Source organism: Balaenoptera borealis (assembly GCF_965194805.1).
Source record: "Balaenoptera borealis genome assembly, chromosome: 19".
In the NCBI taxonomy this organism is placed as follows: domain Eukaryota; kingdom Metazoa; phylum Chordata; class Mammalia; order Artiodactyla; family Balaenopteridae; genus Balaenoptera; species Balaenoptera borealis.
In genome coordinates this window covers 43,721,720-43,745,885 of record NC_138878.1, presented here as the reverse complement: position 1 = coordinate 43,745,885, position 24,166 = coordinate 43,721,720, and positions in this window count along the sequence as shown.

The following is a 24,166-nucleotide window of genomic DNA, read 5'->3' as shown; positions in this document are numbered from 1 at the left end:
ACAATCAAACCGATTTCATGTTCCCAGGCAACAGGGTACCAGAATCCAAAGTGATGTCATGTTCCCAGGCCCCAGGATTCCTCAATCTAACATCAGTCATGTTCACAGGCCAATGGTTTCCAAAATCAAACCACAGTCATATTCCCAGGCCACATGGTTCCAGAATCAAACCTCAGTCATGTTCCCAGTCCACAGGATTCCAGAACCAAGCTTTCAGTCAGGTTCCCAGGGCACAGTATTCCATAATCTAAACAGATGTCATGTTCCCAGGCCGCAGGATTCCAGAATCACGCCTCAGTCATGTTCCCAGGCCACAGGGTTCCAGAATCAAACCAATGTCAAATTCCTAGGCCATGGGTTTCCAGTACCAAGCCACAGTCATGTTTCCTGGGCACAGGATTCCAGAATCTCGCCTCAGTCATGTTCCCTGGCCACAGGGTTAAAGAATCAAACCAATGTCAAGTTCCCAAGCCATGGGTTTCAAGTATCAGGTCTCAGTCATGTTTCCAGGGTACAGGGTTCTACAATCAAACCTCAGTCATGTTGCCAGTCCACAGGTTTCTGCCATCAAACGTCAGTCAAGTTCCCAGGCCACAGATTTCCAGAATCAAAGCTCAGTCATATTCCCAGGACACATGGTTCTAGAATCAAACCTCAGTCATGTTCGCAGGCCACAGGATTCCACAATCAAACCACAGTCATGTTCCCAGGAGAAAGGTGTCCAGAAGCAAACCTCAGTCATGTTCCCAGGGAACAGGGTTCCAGAAACAAACCTCAGTCATGTTGCCAGGCCACAGGTTTCCACCATCAAACCTCAGACATATTCCCAAGCCACAGGGTTCCAGAACCAAACCGTTCTCATGTTCCCAGGCCACAGGGTTCCAGAATCCACTGATGACATGTTCCCCGGCCACAGGGTTCCAGAATCCACTGATGTCATGTTCCCAGGCCACAGGATTCCAGAATAAAACCTCAGTCAAGTTCCCTGTCCACAGGGTTCCAGAACCAAGCCTCAGTCAGGATCCCAGGGCCCAGTATTCCACAATCTAAACAGATGCCATGTTCCCAGGGCACAGCATTCCAGAATCACGCCTCAGTCTTGTTCCTGGCCACAGCGTTCCAGAATCAAACCAATGTCAAAATCCTAGGCCATGGGTTTCCACTACCAGGCCACAGTCATGTTTCCAGGGCACAGGGTTCTACAATCAAACCTCAGTCATGTTGCCAGTCCACAGGTTTCTGCCATCAAACCTCAGTCAAGTTCCCAGGCCAAAGATTTCCAAAATCAAACCACAGTCATATTCCCAGGCCACATGGTTCCAGAATCAAACCTCAGTCAAGTTCCCAGGCCACAGATTTCCAGAATCAAACCTCAGTCATATTCCCAGGCCACACTTTTCCAGAATCACGCCTCAATCATGTTCCCAGGCCACAGGGTTCCAGCAACAATCCTCAGTTATATTCCCAGGCTACAGGGTTCCAGAATAAAACCTCAGTCATGTTCCCAGTCCACAGGGTTCCAGAATCAAACCAATGTCAATTTCCCAGGCCATGCGTTTCAAGTATCAGGTCTCAGTCATGTTTCCATAGCACAGGGTTCTACAATCAAACCTAAGTAATGTAGCCAGTCCACAGATTTCTGCCATCAAACCTCAGTCAAGTTCCCAGGCCACAGATGTCCAGAATCAAACTTCAGTCATATTCCCAGGCCACACTTTTCCAGAATCACGCCTCAGTCATGTTCCCAGGCCACAGCGTTCCAGAATCAAACCAATGTCAAACTCCTAGGCCATGGGTTTCCACTACCAGGCCACAGTCATGTTTCCAGGGCACAGGGTTCTACAATCAAACCTCAGTCATGTTGCCAGTCCACAGGTTTCTGCCATCAAACCTCAGTCAAGTTCCCAGGCCAAAGATTTCCAATATCAAACCTCAGTCATATTCGCAGGACACATGGTTCCAGAATCAAACCTCAGTCATGTTTGCAGGACCCATGATTCTACAATCAGAACACAGTCATGTTCCCAGCACAAAGGTGTCCAGAATCAAACCTCAGTCATGTTCCCAGGGAACAGGGTTCCAGAAACAAACCTCAGTCATGTTGCCAAGCCACAGGTTTCCACCATCAAACCTCAGACATGTTCCCAGGCCACAGGGTTCCAGAATCAAACCGTTCTCATGTTCCCAGGCCACAGGGTTCCAGAATCCACTGATGTCATGTTCCCAGGACACAGGGTTCGAGAAACAATCCTCAGTTATTTTCGCAGGCTACAGGGTTCCAGAATAAAACCTCAGTCATGTTCCCAGTCCACAGGGTACCAAAACCAAGCCTCAGTCAGATTCCCAGGGCCCAGTATTCCACAATCTAAACAGATGTCATGTTCCCAGGCAACAGGATTCCAGAATCACACCTCAGTCTTGTTCCTGGCCACAGGGTTCCAGAATCAAACCAATGTCAAATTCCCAGGCCATGGGTTTCAAGTATCAGGTCGCAGTCATGTTTCCAGGGCACAGGGTTCTACAATCAAACCTCAGTAATGTTGCCAGTCCACAGATTTCTGCCATCAAACCTCAGTCAAGTTCCCAGGCCACAGATTTCCAGAATCAAACCTCAGTCATATTCCCAAGCCACAGTTTTCCAGAATCACGCCTCAGTCATGTTCCCTGGCCACAGGGATCCAGAATCAAACCTCAGTCATGTTGCCAGGCCATAGGGTACCACCATCAAACCTCAGTCATATTCCCAGACCACAGGTTTCCACAATCAAACCGATTTCATGTTCCCAGGCAACAGGGTACCAGAATCCAAAGTGATGTCATGTTCCCAGGCCCCAGGATTCCTCAATCTAACATCAGTCATGTTCACAGGCCAATGGTTTCCAAAATCAAACCACAGTCATATTCCCAGGCCACATGGTTCCAGAATCAAACCTCAGTCATGTTCCCAGTCCACAGGATTCCAGAACCAAGCTTTCAGTCAGGTTCCCAGGGCACAGTATTCCATAATCTAAACAGATGTCATGTTCCCAGGCCGCAGGATTCCAGAATCACGCCTCAGTCATGTTCCCAGGCCACAGGGTTCCAGAATCAAACCAATGTCAAATTCCTAGGCCATGGGTTTCCAGTACCAAGCCACAGTCATGTTTCCTGGGCACAGGATTCCAGAATCTCGCCTCAGTCATGTTCCCTGGCCACAGGGTTAAAGAATCAAACCAATGTCAAGTTCCCAAGCCATGGGTTTCAAGTATCAGGTCGCAGTCATGTTTCCAGGGTACAGGGTTCTACAATCAAACCTCAGTCATGTTGCCAGTCCACAGGTTTCTGCCATCAAACCTCAGTCAAGTTCCCAGGCCACAGATTTCCAGAATCAAAGCTCAGTCATATTCCCAGGACACATGGTTCCAGAATCAAACCTCAGTCATGTTCGCAGGCCACAGGATTCCACAATCAAACCACAGTCATGTTCCCAGGAGAAAGGTGTCCAGAAGCAAACCTCAGTCATGTTCCCAGGGAACAGGGTTCCAGAAACAAACCTCAGTCATGTTGCCAGGCCACAGGTTTCCACCATCAAACCTCAGACATATTCCCAAGCCACAGGGTTCCAGAATCAAACCGTTCTCATGTTCCCAGGCCACAGGGTTCCAGAATCCACTGATGACATGTTCCCCGGCCACAGGGTTCCAGAATCCACTGATGTCATGTTCCCAGGCCACAGGATTCCAGAATAAAACCTCAGTCAAGTTCCCTGTCCACAGGGTTCCAGAACCAAGCCTCAGTCAGGTTCCCAGGGCCCAGTATTCCACAATCTAAACAGATGTCATGTTCCCAGGGCACAGCATTCCAGAATCACGCCTCAGTCTTGTTCCTGGCCACAGGGTTCCAGAATCAAACCAATGTCAAGTTCCCAGGCCATGGGTTTCAAGTATCAGGTCTCAGTCATGTTTCCAGGGTACAGGGTTCTACAATCAAATCTCAGTCATGTTGCCAGTCCACAGATTTCTGCCATCAAACCTCAGTCAAGTTCCCAGGCCACAGATTTCCAGAATCAAACTTAAGTCATATTCCCAGGCCACACTTTTCCAGAATCACGCCTCAGTCATGTTCCTAGGCCACAGCGTTCCAGAATCAAACCAATGTCATACTCCTAGGCCATGGGTTTCCACTACCAGGCCACAGTCATGTTTCCAGGGCACAGGGTTCTACAATCAAACCTCAGTCATGTTGCCAGTCCACAGGTTTCTGCCATCAAACCTCAGTCAAGTTCCCAGGCCACAGATTTCCAGAATCAAACCTCAGTCATATTCCCAGGCCACACTTTTCCAGAATCACGCCTCAGTCATGTTACCAGGCCACCGGGTTCCAGAAACAATCCTCAGTTATATTCCCAGGCGACAGGGTTCCAGAATAAAACCTCAGTCATGTTCCCAGTCCACAGGGTTCCAGAATCAAACCAATGTCAATTTCCCAGGCCATGCGTTTCAAGTATCAGGTCGCAGTCATGTTTCCAGAGCACAGGATTCAACAATCAAACCTCAGTAATGTTGCCAGTCCACAGATTTCTGCCATCAAACCTCAGTCAAGTACCCAGGCCACAGATTTCCAGAATCAAACCTCAGTCATATTCCCAGGCCACAGTTTTCCAGAATCACGCCTCAGTCATGTTCCCTGGCCACAGGGATCCAGAATCAAACCTCAGTCATGTTGCCAGGCCATAGGGTACCACCATCAAACCTCAGTCATATTCCCAGACCACAGGTTTCCACAATCAAACCGATTTCATGTTCCCAGGCAACAGGGTACCAGAATCCAAAGTGATGTCATGTTCCCAGGCCCCAGGATTCCTCAATCTAACATCAGTCATGTTCACAGGCCAATGGTTTCCAAAATCAAACCACAGTCATATTCCCAGGCCACATGGTTCCAGAATCAAACCTCAGTCATGTTCCCAGTCCACAGGATTCCAGAACCAAGCTTTCAGTCAGGTTCCCAGGGCACAGTATTCCATAATCTAAACAGATGTCATGTTCCCAGGCCGCAGGATTCCAGAATCACGCCTCAGTCATATTCCAAGGCCACAGGGTTCCAGAATCAAACCAATGTCAAATTCCTAGGCCATGGGTTTCCAGTACCAAGCCACAGTCATGTTTCCTGGGCACAGGATTCCAGAATCTCGCCTCAGTCATGTTCCCTGGCCACAGGGTTAAAGAATCAAACCAATGTCAAGTTCCCAAGCCATGGGTTTCAAGTATCAGGTCGCAGTCATGTTTCCAGGGTACAGGGTTCTACAATCAAACCTCAGTCATGTTGCCAGTCCACAGGTTTCTGCCATCAAACCTCAGTCAAGTTCCCAGGCCACAGATTTCCAGAATCAAAGCTCAGTCATATTCCCAGGACACATGGTTCCAGAATCAAACCTCAGTCATGTTCGCAGGCCACAGGATTCCACAATCAAACCACAGTCATGTTCCCAGGAGAAAGGTGTCCAGAAGCAAACCTCAGTCATGTTCCCAGGGAACAGGGTTCCAGAAACAAACCTCAGTCATGTTGCCAGGCCACAGGTTTCCACCATCAAACCTCAGACATATTCCCAAGCCACAGGGTTCCAGAATCAAACCGTTCTCATGTTCCCAGGCCACAGGGTTCCAGAATGCACTGATGACATGTTCCCCGGCCACAGGGTTCCAGAATCCACTGATGTCATGTTCCCAGGCCACAGGATTCCAGAATAAAACCTCAGTCAAGTTCCCTGTCCACAGGGTTCCAGAACCAAGCCTCAGTCAGGTTCCCAGGGCCCAGTATTCCACAATCTAAACAGATGTCATGTTCCCAGGGCACAGCATTCCAGAATCACGCCTCAGTCTTGTTCCTGGCCACAGGGTTCCAGAATCAAACCAATGTCAAGTTCCCAGGCCATGGGTTTCAAGTATCAGGTCTCAGTCATGTTTCCAGGGTACAGGGTTCTACAATCAAATCTCAGTCATGTTGCCAGTCCACAGATTTCTGCCATCAAACCTCAGTCAAGTTCCCAGGCCACAGATTTCCAGAATCAAACTTAAGTCATATTCCCAGGCCACACTTTTCCAGAATCACGCCTCAGTCATGTTCCTAGGCCACAGCGTTCCAGAATCAAACCAATGTCATACTCCTAGGCCATGGGTTTCCACTACCAGGCCACAGTCATGTTTCCAGGGCACAGGGTTCTACAATCAAACCTCAGTCATTTTGCCAGTCCACAGGTTTCTGCCATCAAACCTCAGTCAAGTTCCCAGGCCAAAGATTTCCAATATCAAACCTCAGTCATATTCGCAGGACACATGGTTCCAGAATCAAACCTCAGTCATGTTTGCAGGACCCATGATTCTACAATCAGAACACAGTCATGTTCCCAGCACAAAGGTGTCCAGAATCAAACCTCAGTCATGTTCCCAGGGAACAGGGTTCCAGAAACAAACCTCAGTCATGTTGCCAAGCCACAGGTTTCCACCATCAAACCTCAGACATATTCCCAGGCCACAGGGTTCCAGAATCAAACCGTTCTCATGTTCCCAGGCCACAGGGTTCCAGAATCCACTGATGTCATGTTCCCAGGCCACAGGGTTCGAGAAACAATCCTCAGTTATTTTCGCAGGCTACAGGGTTCCAGAATAAAACCTCAGTCATGTTCCCAGTCCATAGGGTACCAAAACCAAGCCTCAGTCAGATTCCCAGGGCCCAGTATTCCACAATCTAAACAGATGTCATGTTCCCAGGCAACAGGATTCCAGAATCACGCCTCAGTCTTGTTCCTGGCCACAGGGTTCCAGAATCAAACCAATGTCAAATTCCCAGCCCATGGGTTTCAAGTATCAGGTCGCAGTCATGTTTCCAGGGCACAGGGTTCTACAATCAAACCTCAGTCATGTTGCCAGTCCACAGATTTCTGCCATCAAACCTCAGTCAAGTTCCCAGGCCACAGATTTCCAGAATCAAACCTCAGTCATATTCCCAGGCCACACTTTTCCAGAATCACGCCTCAGTCATGTTACCAGGCCACCGGGTTCCAGAAACAATCCTCAGTTATATTCCCAGGCGACAGGGTTCCAGAATAAAACCTCAGTCATGTTCCCAGTCCACAGGGTTCCAGAATCAAACCAATGTCAATTTCCCAGGCCATGCGTTTCAAGTATCAGGTCGCAGTCATGTTTCCAGAGCACAGGATTCAACAATCAAACCTCAGTAATGTTGCCAGTCCACAGATTTCTGCCATCAAACCTCAGTCAAGTACCCAGGCCACAGATTTCCAGAATCAAACCTCAGTCATATTCCCAGGCCACAGTTTTCCAGAATCACGCCTCAGTCATGTTCCCTGGCCACAGGGATCCAGAATCAAACCTCAGTCATGTTGCCAGGCCATAGGGTACCACCATCAAACCTCAGTCATATTCCCAGACCACAGGTTTCCACAATCAAACCGATTTCATGTTCCCAGGCAACAGGGTACCAGAATCCAAAGTGATGTCATGTTCCCAGGCCCCAGGATTCCTCAATCTAACATCAGTCATGTTCACAGGCCAATGGTTTCCAAAATCAAACCACAGTCATATTCCCAGGCCACATGGTTCCAGAATCAAACCTCAGTCATGTTCCCAGTCCACAGGATTCCAGAACCAAGCTTTCAGTCAGGTTCCCAGGGCACAGTATTCCATAATCTAAACAGATGTCATGTTCCCAGGCCGCAGGATTCCAGAATCACGCCTCAGTCATATTCCAAGGCCACAGGGTTCCAGAATCAAACCAATGTCAAATTCCTAGGCCATGGGTTTCCAGTACCAAGCCACAGTCATGTTTCCTGGGCACAGGATTCCAGAATCTCGCCTCAGTCATGTTCCCTGGCCACAGGGTTAAAGAATCAAACCAATGTCAAGTTCCCAAGCCATGGGTTTCAAGTATCAGGTCGCAGTCATGTTTCCAGGGTACAGGGTTCTACAATCAAACCTCAGTCATGTTGCCAGTCCACAGGTTTCTGCCATCAAACCTCAGTCAAGTTCCCAGGCCACAGATTTCCAGAATCAAAGCTCAGTCATATTCCCAGGACACATGGTTCCAGAATCAAACCTCAGTCATGTTCCCAGGAGAAAGATGTCCAGAAGCAAACCTCAGTCATGTTCCCAGGGAACAGGGTTCCAGAAACAAACCTCAGTCATGTTGCCAGGCCACAGGTTTCCACCATCAAACCTCAGACATATTCCCAAGCCACAGGGTTCCAGAATCAAACCGTTCTCATGTTCCCAGGCCACAGGGTTCCAGAATCCACTGATGACATGTTCCCCGGCCACAGGGTTCCAGAATCCACTGATGTCATGTTCCCAGGCCACAGGATTCCAGAATAAAACCTCAGTCAAGTTCCCTGTCCACAGGGTTCCAGAACCAAGCCTCAGTCAGGTTCCCAGGGCCCAGTATTCCACAATCTAAACAGATGTCATGTTCCCAGGGCACAGCATTCCAGAATCAGGCCTCAGTCTTGTTCCTGGCCACAGGGTTCCAGAATCAAACCAATGTCAAGTTCCCAGGCCATGGGTTTCAAGTATCAGGTCGCAGTCATGTTTCCAGGGCACAGGGTTCTACAATCAAACCTCAGTCATGTTGCCAGTCCACAGATTTCTGCCATCAAACCTCAGTCAAGTTCCCAGGCCACAGATTTCCAGAATCAAACTTCAGTCATATTCCCAGGCCACACTTTTCCAGAATCACGCCTCAGTCATGTTCCCAGGCCACAGCGTTCCAGAATCAAACCAATGTCAAACTCCTAGGCCATGGGTTTCCACTACCAGGCCACATTCATGTTTCCAGGGCACAGGGTTCTACAATCAAACCTCAGTCATGTTGCCAGTCCACAGGTTTCTGCCATCAAACCTCAGTCAAGTTCCCAGGCCACAGATTTCCAGAGTCAAACCTCAGTCATATTCCCAGGCCACAGTTTTCCAGAATCACGCCTCAGTCATGTTCCCTGGCCCCAGGGATCCAGAATCAAACCTCAGTCATGTTGCCAGGCCATAGGATACCACCATCAAACCTCAGTCATATTCCCAGACCACAGGTTTCCACAATCAAACCGATTTCATGTTCCCAGGCAACAGGGTACCAGAATCCAAAGTGATGTCATGTTCCCAGGCCCCAGGATCCCTCAATCTAACATCAGTCATGTTCACAGGCCAATGGTTTCCAAAATCAAACCACAGTCATATTCCCAGGCCACATGGTTCCAGAATCAAACCTCAGTCATGTTCCCAGTCCACAGGATTCCAGAACCAAGCTTTCAGTCAGGTTCCCAGGGCACAGTATTCCATAATCTAAACAGATGTCATGTTCCCAGGCCGCAGGATTCCAGAATCACGCCTCAGTCATGTTCCCAGGCCACAGGGTTCCAGAATCAAACCAATGTCAAATTCCTAGGCCATGGGTTTCCAGTACCAAGCCACAGTCATGTTTCCTGGGCACAGGATTCCAGAATCTCGCCTCAGTCATGTTCCCTGGCCACAGGGTTCCAGAATCAAACCAATGTCAAGTTCCCAAGCCATGGGTTTCAAGTATCAGGTCGCAGTCATGTTTCCAGGGTACAGGGTTCTACAATCAAACCTCAGTCATGTTGCCAGTCCACAGATTTCTGCCATCAAACCTCAGTCAAGTTCCCAGGCCACAGATTTCCAGAATCAAACTTCAGTCATATTCCCAGGCCACACTTTTCCAGAATCACGCCTCAGTCATGTTCCTAGGCCACAGCGTTCCACAATCAAACCAATGTCAAACTCCTAGGCCATGGGTTTCCACTACCAGGCCACAGTCATGTTTCCAGGGCACAGGGTTCTACAATCAAACCTCAGTCATGTTGCCAGTCCACAGGTTTCTGCCATCAAACCTCAGTCAAGTTCCCAGGCCAAAGATTTCCAATATCAAACCTCAGTCATATTCGCAGGACACATGGTTCCAGAATCAAACCTCAGTCATGTTTGCAGGACCCATGATTCTACAATAAGAACACAGTCATGTTCCCAGCACAAAGGTGTCCAGAATCAAACCTCAGTCATGTTCCCAGGGAACAGGGTTCCAGAAACAAACCTCAGTCATGTTGCCAAGCCACAGGTTTCCACCATCAAACCTCAGACATATTCCCAGGCCACAGGGTTCCAGAATCAAACCGTTCTCATGTTCCCAGGCCACAGGGTTCCAGAATCCACTGATGTCATGTTCCCAGGCCACAGGGTTCGAGAAACAATCCTCAGTTATTTTCGCAGGCTACAGGGTTCCAGAATAAAACCTCAGTCATGTTCCCAGTCCACAGGGTACCAAAACCAAGCCTCAGTCAGATTCCCAGGGCCCAGTATTCCACAATCTAAACAGATGTCATGTTCCCAGGCAACAGGATTCCAGAATCACGCCTCAGTCTTGTTCCTGGCCACAGGGTTCCAGAATCAAACCAATGTCAATTTCCCAGGCCATGCGTTTCAAGTATCAGGTCGCAGTCATGTTTCCAGGACACAGGGTTCAACAATCAAACCTCAGTAATGTTGCCAGTCCACAGATTTCTGCCATCAAACCTCAGTCAAGTTCCCAGGCCACAGATTTCCAGAATCAAACCTCAGTCATATTCCCAGGCCACAGTTTTCCAGAATCACGCCTCAGTCATGTTCCCTGGCCACAGGGATCCAGAATCAAACCTCAGTCATGTTGCCAGGCCATAGGGTACCACCATCAAACCTCAGTCATATTCCCAGACCACAGGTTTCCACAATCAAACCGATTTCATGTTCCCAGGCAACAGGGTACCAGAATCCAAAGTGATGTCATGTTCCCAGGCCCCAGGATTCCTCAATCTAACATCAGTCATGTTCACAGGCCAATGGTTTCCAAAATCAAACCACAGTCATATTCCCAGGCCACATGGTTCCAGAATCAAACCTCAGTCATGTTCCCAGTCCACAGGATTCCAGAACCAAGCTTTCAGTCAGGTTCCCAGGGCACAGTATTCCATAATCTAAACAGATGTCATGTTCCCAGGCCGCAGGATTCCAGAATCACGCCTCAGTCATGTTCCCAGGCCACAGGGTTCCAGAATCAAACCAATGTCAAATTCCTAGGCCATGGGTTTCCAGTACCAAGCCACAGTCATGTTTCCTGGGCACAGGATTCCAGAATCTCGCCTCAGTCATGTTCCCTGGCCACAGGGTTAAAGAATCAAACCAATGTCAAGTTCCCAAGCCATGGGTTTCAAGTATCAGGTCTCAGTCATGTTTCCAGGGTACAGGGTTCTACAATCAAACCTCAGTCATGTTGCCAGTCCACAGGTTTCTGCCATCAAACCTCAGTCAAGTTCCCAGGCCACAGATTTCCAGAATCAAAGCTCAGTCATATTCCCAGGACACATGGTTCCAGAATCAAACCTCAGTCATGTTCGCAGGCCACAGGATTCCACAATCAAACCACAGTCATGTTCCCAGGAGAAAGGTGTCCAGAAGCAAACCTCAGTCATGTTCCCAGGGAACAGGGTTCCAGAAACAAACCTCAGTCATGTTGCCAGGCCACAGGTTTCCACCATCAAACCTCAGACATATTCCCAAGCCACAGGGTTCCAGAATCAAACCGTTCTCATGTTCCCAGGCCACAGGGTTCCAGAATCCACTGATGACATGTTCCCCGGCCACAGGGTTCCAGAATCCACTGATGTCATGTTCCCAGGCCACAGGATTCCAGAATAAAACCTCAGTCAAGTTCCCTGTCCACAGGGTTCCAGAACCAAGCCTCAGTCAGGTTCCCAGGGCCCAGTATTCCACAATCTAAACAGATGTCATGTTCCCAGGGCACAGCATTCCAGAATCACGCCTCAGTCTTGTTCCTGGCCACAGGGTTCCAGAATCAAACCAATGTCAAGTTCCCAGGCTATGGGTTTCAAGTATCAGGTCTCAGTCATGTTTCCAGGGTACAGGGTTCTACAATCAAATCTCAGTCATGTTGCCAGTCCACAGATTTCTGCCATCAAACCTCAGTCAAGTTCCCAGGCCACAGATTTCCAGAATCAAACTTAAGTCATATTCCCAGGCCACACTTTTCCAGAATCACGCCTCAGTCATGTTCCTAGGCCACAGCGTTCCAGAATCAAACCAATGTCATACTCCTAGGCCATGGGTTTCCACTACCAGGCCACAGTCATGTTTCCAGGGCACAGGGTTCTACAATCAAACCTCAGTCATTTTGCCAGTCCACAGGTTTCTGCCATCAAACCTCAGTCAAGTTCCCAGGCCAAAGATTTCCAATATCAAACCTCAGTCATATTCGCAGGACACATGGTTCCAGAATCAAACCTCAGTCATGTTTGCAGGACCCATGATTCTACAATCAGAACACAGTCATGTTCCCAGCACAAAGGTGTCCAGAATCAAACCTCAGTCATGTTCCCAGGGAACAGGGTTCCAGAAACAAACCTCAGTCATGTTGCCAAGCCACAGGTTTCCACCATCAAACCTCAGACATATTCCCAGGCCACAGGGTTCCAGAATCAAACCGTTCTCATGTTCCCAGGCCACAGGGTTCCAGAATCCACTGATGTCATGTTCCCAGGCCACAGGGTTCGAGAAACAATCCTCAGTTATTTTCGCAGGCTACAGGGTTCCAGAATAAAACCTCAGTCATGTTCCCAGTCCATAGGGTACCAAAACCAAGCCTCAGTCAGATTCCCAGGGCCCAGTATTCCACAATCTAAACAGATGTCATGTTCCCAGGCAACAGGATTCCAGAATCACGCCTCAGTCTTGTTCCTGGCCACAGGGTTCCAGAATCAAACCAATGTCAAATTCCCAGCCCATGGGTTTCAAGTATCAGGTCGCAGTCATGTTTCCAGGGCACAGGGTTCTACAATCAAACCTCAGTAATGTTGCCAGTCCACAGATTTCTGCCATCAAACCTCAGTCAAGTTCCCAGGCCACAGATTTCCAGAATCAAACCTCAGTCATATTCCCAGGCCACACTTTTCCAGAATCACGCCTCAGTCATGTTACCAGGCCACCGGGTTCCAGAAACAATCCTCAGTTATATTCCCAGGCGACAGGGTTCCAGAATAAAACCTCAGTCATGTTCCCAGTCCACAGGGTTCCAGAATCAAACCAATGTCAATTTCCCAGGCCATGCGTTTCAAGTATCAGGTCGCAGTCATGTTTCCAGAGCACAGGATTCAACAATCAAACCTCAGTAATGTTGCCAGTCCACAGATTTCTGCCATCAAACCTCAGTCAAGTACCCAGGCCACAGATTTCCAGAATCAAACCTCAGTCATATTCCCAGGCCACAGTTTTCCAGAATCACGCCTCAGTCATGTTCCCTGGCCACAGGGATCCAGAATCAAACCTCAGTCATGTTGCCAGGCCATAGGGTACCACCATCAAACCTCAGTCATATTCCCAGACCACAGGTTTCCACAATCAAACCGATTTCATGTTCCCAGGCAACAGGGTACCAGAATCCAAAGTGATGTCATGTTCCCAGGCCCCAGGATTCCTCAATCTAACATCAGTCATGTTCACAGGCCAATGGTTTCCAAAATCAAACCACAGTCATATTCCCAGGCCACATGGTTCCAGAATCAAACCTCAGTCATGTTCCCAGTCCACAGGATTCCAGAACCAAGCTTTCAGTCAGGTTCCCAGGGCACAGTATTCCATAATCTAAACAGATGTCATGTTCCCAGGCCGCAGGATTCCAGAATCACGCCTCAGTCATATTCCAAGGCCACAGGGTTCCAGAATCAAACTAATGTCAAATTCCTAGGCCATGGGTTTCCAGTACCAAGCCACAGTCATGTTTCCTGGGCACAGGATTCCAGAATCTCGCCTCAGTCATGTTCCCTGGCCACAGGGTTAAAGAATCAAACCAATGTCAAGTTCCCAAGCCATGGGTTTCAAGTATCAGGTCGCAGTCATGTTTCCAGGGTACAGGGTTCTACAATCAAACCTCAGTCATGTTGCCAGTCCACAGGTTTCTGCCATCAAACCTCAGTCAAGTTCCCAGGCCACAGATTTCCAGAATCAAAGCTCAGTCATATTCCCAGGACACATGGTTCCAGAATCAAACCTCAGTCATGTTCGCAGGCCACAGGATTCCACAATCAAACCACAGTCATGTTCCCAGGAGAAAGGTGTCCAGAAGCAAACCTCAGTCATGTTCCCAGGGAACAGGGTTCCAGAAACAAACCTCAGTCATGTTGCCAGGCCACAGGTTTCCACCATCAAACCTCAGACATATTCCCAAGCCACAGGGTTCCAGAATCAAACCGTTCTCATGTTCCCAGGCCACAGGGTTCCAGAATGCACTGATGACATGTTCCCCGGCCACAGGGTTCCAGAATCCACTGATGTCATGTTCCCAGGCCACAGGATTCCAGAATAAAACCTCAGTCAAGTTCCCTGTCCACAGGGTTCCAGAACCAAGCCTCAGTCAGGTTCCCAGGGCCCAGTATTCCACAATCTAAACAGATGTCATGTTCCCAGGGCACAGCATTCCAGAATCAGGCCTCAGTCTTGTTCCTGGCCACAGGGTTCCAGAATCAAACCAATGTCAAGTTCCCAGGCCATGGGTTTCAAGTATCAGGTCGCAGTCATGTTTCCAGGGCACAGGGTTCTACAATCAAACCTCAGTCATGTTGCCAGTCCACAGATTTCTGCCATCAAACCTCAGTCAAGTTCCCAGGCCACAGATTTCCAGAATCAAACTTCAGTCATATTCCCAGGCCACACTTTTCCAGAATCACGCCTCAGTCATGTTCCCAGGCCACAGCGTTCCAGAATCAAACCAATGTCAAACTCCTAGGCCATGGGTTTCCACTACCAGGCCACAGTCATGTTTCCAGGGCACAGGGTTCTACAATCAAACCTCAGTCATGTTGCCAGTCCACAGGTTTCTGCCATCAAACCTCAGTCAAGTTCCCAGGCCACAGATTTCCAGAGTCAAACCTCAGTCATATTCCCAGGCCACAGTTTTCCAGAATCACGCCTCAGTCATGTTCCCTGGCCCCAGGGATCCAGAATCAAACCTCAGTCATGTTGCCAGGCCATAGGATACCACCATCAAACCTCAGTCATATTCCCAGACCACAGGTTTCCACAATCAAACCGATTTCATGTTCCCAGGCAACAGGGTACCAGAATCCAAAGTGATGTCATGTTCCCAGGCCCCAGGATCCCTCAATCTAACATCAGTCATGTTCACAGGCCAATGGTTTCCAAAATCAAACCACAGTCATATTCCCAGGCCACATGGTTCCAGAATCAAACCTCAGTCATGTTCCCAGTCCACAGGATTCCAGAACCAAGCTTTCAGTCAGGTTCCCAGGGCACAGTATTCCATAATCTAAACAGATGTCATGTTCCCAGGCCGCAGGATTCCAGAATCACGCCTCAGTCATGTTCCCAGGCCACAGGGTTCCAGAATCAAACCAATGTCAAATTCCTAGGCCATGGGTTTCCAGTACCAAGCCACAGTCATGTTTCCTGGGCACAGGATTCCAGAATCTCGCCTCAGTCATGTTCCCTGGCCACAGGGTTAAAGAATCAAACCAATGTCAAGTTCCCAAGCCATGGGTTTCAAGTATCAGGTCTCAGTCATGTTTCCAGGGTACAGGGTTCTACAATCAAACCTCAGTCATGTTGCCAGTCCACAGGTTTCTGCCATCAAACCTCAGTCAAGTTCCCAGGCCACAGATTTCCAGAATCAAAGCTCAGTCATATTCCCAGGACACATGGTTCCAGAATCAAACCTCAGTCATGTTCGCAGGCCACAGGATTCCACAATCAAACCACAGTCATGTTCCCAGGAGAAAGGTGTCCAGAAGCAAACCTCAGTCATGTTCCCAGGGAACAGGGTTCCAGAAACAAACCTCAGTCATGTTGCCAGGCCACAGGTTTCCACCATCAAACCTCAGACATATTCCCAAGCCACAGGGTTCCAGAATCAAACCGTTCTCATGTTCCCAGGCCACAGGGTTCCAGAATCCACTGATGACATGTTCCCCGGCCACAGGGTTCCAGAATCCACTGATGTCATGTTCCCAGGCCACAGGATTCCAGAATAAAACCTCAGTCAAGTTCCCTGTCCACAGGGTTCCAGAACCAAGCCTCAGTCAGGTTCCCAGGGCCCAGTATTCCACAATCTAAACAGATGTCATGTTCCCAGGGCACAGCATTCCAGAATCACGCCTCAGTCTTGTTCCTGGCCACAGGGTTCCAGAATCAAACCAATGTCAAGTTCCCAGGCCATGGGTTTCAAGTATCAGGTCTCAGTCATGTTTCCAGGGTACAGGGTTCTACAATCAAATCTCAGTCATGTTGCCAGTCCACAGATTTCTGCCATCAAACCTCAGTCAAGTTCCCAGGCCACAGATTTCCAGAATCAAACTTAAGTCATATTCCCAGGCCACACTTTTCCAGAATCACGCCTCAGTCATGTTCCTAGGCCACAGCGTTCCAGAATCAAACCAATGTCATACTCCTAGGCCATGGGTTTCCACTACCAGGCCACAGTCATGTTTCCAGGGCACAGGGTTCTACAATCAAACCTCAGTCATTTTGCCAGTCCACAGGTTTCTGCCATCAAACCTCAGTCAAGTTCCCAGGCCAAAGATTTCCAATATCAAACCTCAGTCATATTCGCAGGACACATGGTTCCAGAATCAAACCTCAGTCATGTTTGCAGGACCCATGATTCTACAATCAGAACACAGTCATGTTCCCAGCACAAAGGTGTCCAGAATCAAACCTCAGTCATGTTCCCAGGGAACAGGGTTCCAGAAACAAACCTCAGTCATGTTGCCAAGCCACAGGTTTCCACCATCAAACCTCAGACATATTCCCAGGCCACAGGGTTCCAGAATCAAACCGTTCTCATGTTCCCAGGCCACAGGGTTCCAGAATCCACTGATGTCATGTTCCCAGGCCACAGGGTTCGAGAAACAATCCTCAGTTATTTTCGCAGGCTACAGGGTTCCAGAATAAAACCTCAGTCATGTTCCCAGTCCATAGGGTACCAAAACCAAGCCTCAGTCAGATTCCCAGGGCCCAGTATTCCACAATCTAAACAGATGTCATGTTCCCAGGCAACAGGATTCCAGAATCACGCCTCAGTCTTGTTCCTGGCCACAGGGTTCCAGAATCAAACCAATGTCAAATTCCCAGGCCATGGGTTTCAAGTATCAGGTCGCAGTCATGTTTCCAGGGCACAGGGTTCTACAATCAAACCTCAGTAATGTTGCCAGTCCACAGATTTCTGCCATCAAACCTCAGTCAAGTTCCCAGGCCACAGATTTCCAGAATCAAACCTCAGTCATATTCCCAGGCCACACTTTTCCAGAATCACGCCTCAGTCATGTTACCAGGCCACCGGGTTCCAGAAACAATCCTCAGTTATATTCCCAGGCGACAGGGTTCCAGAATAAAACCTCAGTCATGTTCCCAGTCCACAGGGTTCCAGAATCAAACCAATGTCAATTTCCCAGGCCATGCGTTTCAAGTATCAGGTCGCAGTCATGTTTCCAGAGCACAGGATTCAACAATCAAACCTCAGTAATGTTGCCAGTCCACAGATTTCTGCCATCAAACCTCAGTCAAGTACCCAGGCCACAGATTTCCAGAATCAAACCTCAGTCATATTCCCAGGCCACAGTTTTCCAGAATCACGCCTCAGTCATGTTCCCTGGCCACAGGGATCCAGAATCAAACCTCAGTCATGTTGCCAGGCCATAGGGTACCACCATCAAACCTCAGTCATATTCCCAGACCACAGGTTTCCACAATCAAACCGATTTCATGTTCCCAGGCAACAGGGTACCAGAATCCAAAGTGATGTCATGTTCCCAGGCCCCAGGATTCCTCAATCTAACATCAGTCATGTTCACAGGCCAATGGTTTCCAAAATCAAACCACAGTCATATTCCCAGGCCACATGGTTCCAGAATCAAACCTCAGTCATGTTCCCAGTCCACAGGATTCCAGAACCAAGCTTTCAGTCAGGTTCCCAGGGCACAGTATTCCATAATCTAAACAGATGTCATGTTCCCAGGCCGCAGGATTCCAGAATCACGCCTCAGTCATATTCCAAGGCCACAGGGTTCCAGAATCAAACCAATGTCAAATTCCTAGGCCATGGGTTTCCAGTACCAAGCCACAGTCATGTTTCCTGGGCACAGGATTCCAGAATCTCGCCTCAGTCATGTTCCCTGGCCACAGGGTTAAAGAATCAAACCAATGTCAAGTTCCCAAGCCATGGGTTTCAAGTATCAGGTCGCAGTCATGTTTCCAGGGTACAGGGTTCTACAATCAAACCTCAGTCATGTTGCCAGTCCACAGGTTTCTGCCATCAAACCTCAGTCAAGTTCCCAGGCCACAGATTTCCAGAATCAAAGCTCAGTCATATTCCCAGGACACATGGTTCCAGAATCAAACCTCAGTCATGTTCGCAGGCCACAGGATTCCACAATCAAACCACAGTCATGTTCCCAGGAGAAAGGTGTCCAGAAGCAAACCTCAGTCATGTTCCCAGGGAACAGGGTTCCAGAAACAAACCTCAGTCATGTTGCCAGGCCACAGGTTTCCACCATCAAACCTCAGACATATTCCCAAGCCACAGGGTTCCAGAATCAAACCGTTCTCATGTTCCCAGGCCACAGGGTTCCAGAATGCACTGATGACATGTTCCCCGGCCACAGGGTTCCAGAATCCACTGATGTCATGTTCCCAGGCCACAGGATTCCAGAATAAAACCTCAGTCAAGTTCCCTGTCCACAGGGTTCCAGAACCAAGCCTCAGTCAGGTTCCCAGGGCCCAGTATTCCACAATCTAAACAGATGTCATGTTCCCAGGGCACAGCATTCCAGAATCACGCCTCAGTCTTGTTCCTGGCCACAGGGTTCCAGAATCAAACCAATGTCAAGTTCCCAGGCCATGGGTTTCAAGTATCAGGTCTCAGTCATGTTTCCAGGGTACAGGGTTCTACAATCAAATCTCAGTCATGTTGCCAGTCCACAGATTTCTGCCATCAAACCTCAGTCAAGTTCCCAGGCCACAGATTTCCAGAATCAAACTTAAGTCATATTCCCAGGCCACACTTTTCCAGAATCACGCCTCAGTCATGTTCCTAGGCCACAGCGTTCCAGAATCAAACCAATGTCATACTCCTAGGCCATGGGTTTCCACTACCAGGCCACAGTCATGTTTCCAGGGCACAGGGTTCTACAATCAAACCTCAGTCATTTTGCCAGTCCACAGGTTTCTGCCATCAAACCTCAGTCAAGTTCCCAGGCCAAAGATTTCCAATATCAAACCTCAGTCATATTCGCAGGACACATGGTTCCAGAATCAAACCTCAGTCATGTTTGCAGGACCCATGATTCTACAATCAGAACACAGTCATGTTCCCAGCACAAAGGTGTCCAGAATCAAACCTCAGTCATGTTCCCAGGGAACAGGGTTCCAGAAACAAACCTCAGTCATGTTGCCAAGCCACAGGTTTCCACCATCAAACCTCAGACATATTCCCAGGCCACAGGGTTCCAGAATCAAACCGTTCTCATGTTCCCAGGCCACAGGGTTCCAGAATCCACTGATGTCATGTTCCCAGGCCACAGGGTTCGAGAAACAATCCTCAGTTATTTTCGCAGGCTACAGGGTTCCAGAATAAAACCTCAGTCATGTTCCCAGTCCATAGGGTACCAAAACCAAGCCTCAGTCAGATTCCCAGGGCCCAGTATTCCACAATCTAAACAGATGTCATGTTCCCAGGCAACAGGATTCCAGAATCACGCCTCAGTCTTGTTCCTGGCCACAGGGTTCCAGAATCAAACCAATGTCAAATTCCCAGCCCATGGGTTTCAAGTATCAGGTCGCAGTCATGTTTCCAGGGCACAGGGTTCTACAATCAAACCTCAGTAATGTTGCCAGTCCACAGATTTCTGCCATCAAACCTCAGTCAAGTTCCCAGGCCACAGATTTCCAGAATCAAACCTCAGTCATATTCCCAGGCCACACTTTTCCAGAATCACGCCTCAGTCATGTTACCAGGCCACCGGGTTCCAGAAACAATCCTCAGTTATATTCCCAGGCGACAGGGTTCCAGAATAAAACCTCAGTCATGTTCCCAGTCCACAGGGTTCCAGAATCAAACCAATGTCAATTTCCCAGGCCATGCGTTTCAAGTATCAGGTCGCAGTCATGTTTCCAGAGCACAGGATTCAACAATCAAACCTCAGTAATGTTGCCAGTCCACAGATTTCTGCCATCAAACCTCAGTCAAGTACCCAGGCCACAGATTTCCAGAATCAAACCTCAGTCATATTCCCAGGCCACAGTTTTCCAGAATCACGCCTCAGTCATGTTCCCTGGCCACAGGGATCCAGAATCAAACCTCAGTCATGTTGCCAGGCCATAGGGTACCACCATCAAACCTCAGTCATATTCCCAGACCACAGGTTTCCACAATCAAACCGATTTCATGTTCCCAGGCAACAGGGTACCAGAATCCAAAGTGATGTCATGTTCCCAGGCCCCAGGATTCCTCAATCTAACATCAGTCATGTTCACAGGCCAATGGTTTCCAAAATCAAACCACAGTCATATTCCCAGGCCACATGGTTCCAGAATCAAACCTCAGTCATGTTCCCAGTCCACAGGATTCCAGAACCAAGCTTTCAGTCAGGTTCCCAGGGCACAGTATTCCATAATCTAAACAGATGTCATGTTCCCAGGCCGCAGGATTCCAGAATCACGCCTCAGTCATATTCCAAGGCCACAGGGTTCCAGAATCAAACCAATGTCAAATTCCTAGGCCATGGGTTTCCAGTACCAAGCCACAGTCATGTTTCCTGGGCACAGGATTCCAGAATCTCGCCTCAGTCATGTTCCCTGGCCACAGGGTTAAAGAATCAAACCAATGTCAAGTTCCCAAGCCATGGGTTTCAAGTATCAGGTCGCAGTCATGTTTCCAGGGTACAGGGTTCTACAATCAAACCTCAGTCATGTTGCCAGTCCACAGGTTTCTGCCATCAAACCTCAGTCAAGTTCCCAGGCCACAGATTTCCAGAATCAAAGCTCAGTCATATTCCCAGGACACATGGTTCCAGAATCAAACCTCAGTCATGTTCGCAGGCCACAGGATTCCACAATCAAACCACAGTCATGTTCCCAGGAGAAAGGTGTCCAGAAGCAAACCTCAGTCATGTTCCCAGGGAACAGGGTTCCAGAAACAAACCTCAGTCATGTTGCCAGGCCACAGGTTTCCACCATCAAACCTCAGACATATTCCCAAGCCACAGGGTTCCAGAATCAAACCGTTCTCATGTTCCCAGGCCACAGGGTTCCAGAATGCACTGATGACATGTTCCCCGGCCACAGGGTTCCAGAATCCACTGATGTCATGTTCCCAGGCCACAGGATTCCAGAATAAAACCTCAGTCAAGTTCCCTGTCCACAGGGTTCCAGAACCAAGCCTCAGTCAGGTTCCCAGGGCCCAGTATTCCACAATCTAAACAGATGTCATGTTCCCAGGGCACAGCATTCCAGAATCAGGCCTCAGTCTTGTTCCTGGCCACAGGGTTCCAGAATCAAACCAATGTCAAGTTCCCAGGCCATGGGTTTCAAGTATCAGGTCGCAGTCATGTTTCCAGGGCACAGGGTTCTACAATCAAACCTCAGTCATGTTGCCAGTCCACAGATTTCTGCCATCAAACCTCAGTCAAGTTCCCAGGCCACAGATTTCCAGAATCAAACTTCAGTCATATTCCCAGGCCACACTTTTCCAGAATCACGCCTCAGTCATGTTCCCAGGCCACAGCGTTCCAGAATCAAACCAATGTCAAACTCCTAGGCCATGGGTTTCCACTACCAGGCCACAGTCATGTTTCCAGGGCACAGGGTTCTACAATCAAACCTCAGTCATGTTGCCAGTCCACAGGTTTCTGCCATCAAACCTCAGTCAAGTTCCCAGGCCACAGATTTCCAGAGTCAAACCTCAGTCATATTCCCAGGCCACAGTTTTCCAGAATCACGCCTCAGTCATGTTCCCTGGCCCCAGGGATCCAGAATCAAACCTCAGTCATGTTGCCAGGCCATAGGATACCACCATCAAACCTCAGTCATATTCCCAGACCACAGGTTTCCACAATCAAACCGATTTCATGTTCCCAGGCAACAGGGTACCAGAATCCAAAGTGATGTCATGTTCCCAGGCCCCAGGATCCCTCAATCTAACATCAGTCATGTTCACAGGCCAATGGTTTCCAAAATCAAACCACAGTCATATTCCCAGGCCACATGGTTCCAGAATCAAACCTCAGTCATGTTCCCAGTCCACAGGATTCCAGAACCAAGCTTTCAGTCAGGTTCCCAGGGCACAGTATTCCATAATCTAAACAGATGTCATGTTCCCAGGCCGCAGGATTCCAGAATCACGCCTCAGTCATGTTCCCAGGCCACAGGGTTCCAGAATCAAACCAATGTCAAATTCCTAGGCCATGGGTTTCCAGTACCAAGCCACAGTCATGTTTCCTGGGCACAGGATTCCAGAATCTCGCCTCAGTCATGTTCCCTGGCCACAGGGTTAAAGAATCAAACCAATGTCAAGTTCCCAAGCCATGGGTTTCAAGTATCAGGTCTCAGTCATGTTTCCAGGGTACAGGGTTCTACAATCAAACCTCAGTCATGTTGCCAGTCCACAGGTTTCTGCCATCAAACCTCAGTCAAGTTCCCAGGCCACAGATTTCCAGAATCAAAGCTCAGTCATATTCCCAGGACACATGGTTCCAGAATCAAACCTCAGTCATGTTCGCAGGCCACAGGATTCCACAATCAAACCACAGTCATGTTCCCAGGAGAAAGGTGTCCAGAAGCAAACCTCAGTCATGTTCCCAGGGAACAGGGTTCCAGAAACAAACCTCAGTCATGTTGCCAGGCCACAGGTTTCCACCATCAAACCTCAGACATATTCCCAAGCCACAGGGTTCCAGAATCAAACCGTTCTCATGTTCCCAGGCCACAGGGTTCCAGAATCCACTGATGACATGTTCCCCGGCCACAGGGTTCCAGAATCCACTGATGTCATGTTCCCAGGCCACAGGATTCCAGAATAAAACCTCAGTCAAGTTCCCTGTCCACAGGGTTCCAGAACCAAGCCTCAGTCAGGTTCCCAGGGCCCAGTATTCCACAATCTAAACAGATGTCATGTTCCCAGGGCACAGCATTCCAGAATCACGCCTCAGTCTTGTTCCTGGCCACAGGGTTCCAGAATCAAACCAATGTCAAGTTCCCAGGCCATGGGTTTCAAGTATCAGGTCTCAGTCATGTTTCCAGGGTACAGGGTTCTACAATCAAATCTCAGTCATGTTGCCAGTCCACAGATTTCTGCCATCAAACCTCAGTCAAGTTCCCAGGCCACAGATTTCCAGAATCAAACTTAAGTCATATTCCCAGGCCACACTTTTCCAGAATCACGCCTCAGTCATGTTCCTAGGCCACAGCGTTCCAGAATCAAACCAATGTCATACTCCTAGGCCATGGGTTTCCACTACCAGGCCACAGTCATGTTTCCAGGGCACAGGGTTCTACAATCAAACCTCAGTCATTTTGCCAGTCCACAGGTTTCTGCCATCAAACCTCAGTCAAGTTCCCAGGCCAAAGATTTCCAATATCAAACCTCAGTCATATTCGCAGGACACATGGTTCCAGAATCAAACCTCAGTCATGTTTGCAGGACCCATGATTCTACAATCAGAACACAGTCATGTTCCCAGCACAAAGGTGTCCAGAATCAAACCTCAGTCATGTTCCCAGGGAACAGGGTTCCAGAAACAAACCTCAGTCATGTTGCCAAGCCACAGGTTTCCACCATCAAACCTCAGACATATTCCCAGGCCACAGGGTTCCAGAATCAAACCGTTCTCATGTTCCCAGGCCACAGGGTTCCAGAATCCACTGATGTCATGTTCCCAGGCCACAGGGTTCGAGAAACAATCCTCAGTTATTTTCGCAGGCTACAGGGTTCCAGAATAAAACCTCAGTCATGTTCCCAGTCCATAGGGTACCAAAACCAAGCCTCAGTCAGATTCCCAGGGCCCAGTATTCCACAATCTAAACAGATGTCATGTTCCCAGGCAACAGGATTC